The 453-nt window shown below is 33.8% G+C and overlaps 1 protein-coding gene across 1 annotated transcript in view; it reads left to right on the top strand.

Moving 5' to 3' along the window:
- The window catches only part of LOC119585419 (Ig-like and fibronectin type-III domain-containing protein 1), a gene marked incomplete in the record, with an annotated part of 121,576 nt that overhangs the window by 453 nt on the left and 120,670 nt on the right, over positions 1-453 (top strand).

The raw sequence follows: 453 nt of genomic DNA, 5'->3' as shown, positions 1-453 counted from the left end.
TTGGCTTCCACTTAATCTTCGGAAATTTGCAAAAGGAAAGGAAAAGCCTAATGCAAACTTGTCGTTTATTTTGAAGTGCCTTTAATATATGATTGCAACGGGCATCAGTATACTTTGGCTCATCCTGACATTTTATGCTTATTGCTAGCAATATGAGGACCACAATTCTTTTTCCATCTTATTGCCATTCTAATAGTATCTGGCATCAAAAAATATTGCCAGTAATAGCTCAGATGATGATGATAGTATAATAGCGTCACTATATCAATGATTATCACAAAAAACTGATATAATAACGATGATGAATGCACTAAAATGGCAATCATAGCAACCATGGCAGCAGAAACAAAACAGTGACTAGTGATTGTGCAACATAAAAAAAAGTCAGATATTTATCACTGCCATTTAATATCATCGCTAAAGATACGAATTAGATCAGAAAGCAACAATGCA

Source organism: Penaeus monodon, chromosome 19 (assembly GCF_015228065.2).
Source record: "Penaeus monodon isolate SGIC_2016 chromosome 19, NSTDA_Pmon_1, whole genome shotgun sequence".
Lineage (NCBI taxonomy): Eukaryota > Metazoa > Arthropoda > Malacostraca > Decapoda > Penaeidae > Penaeus > Penaeus monodon.
Note: the sequence above shows the minus strand (reverse complement) of the source record. Positions and strands in the feature narration are given on the sequence as shown.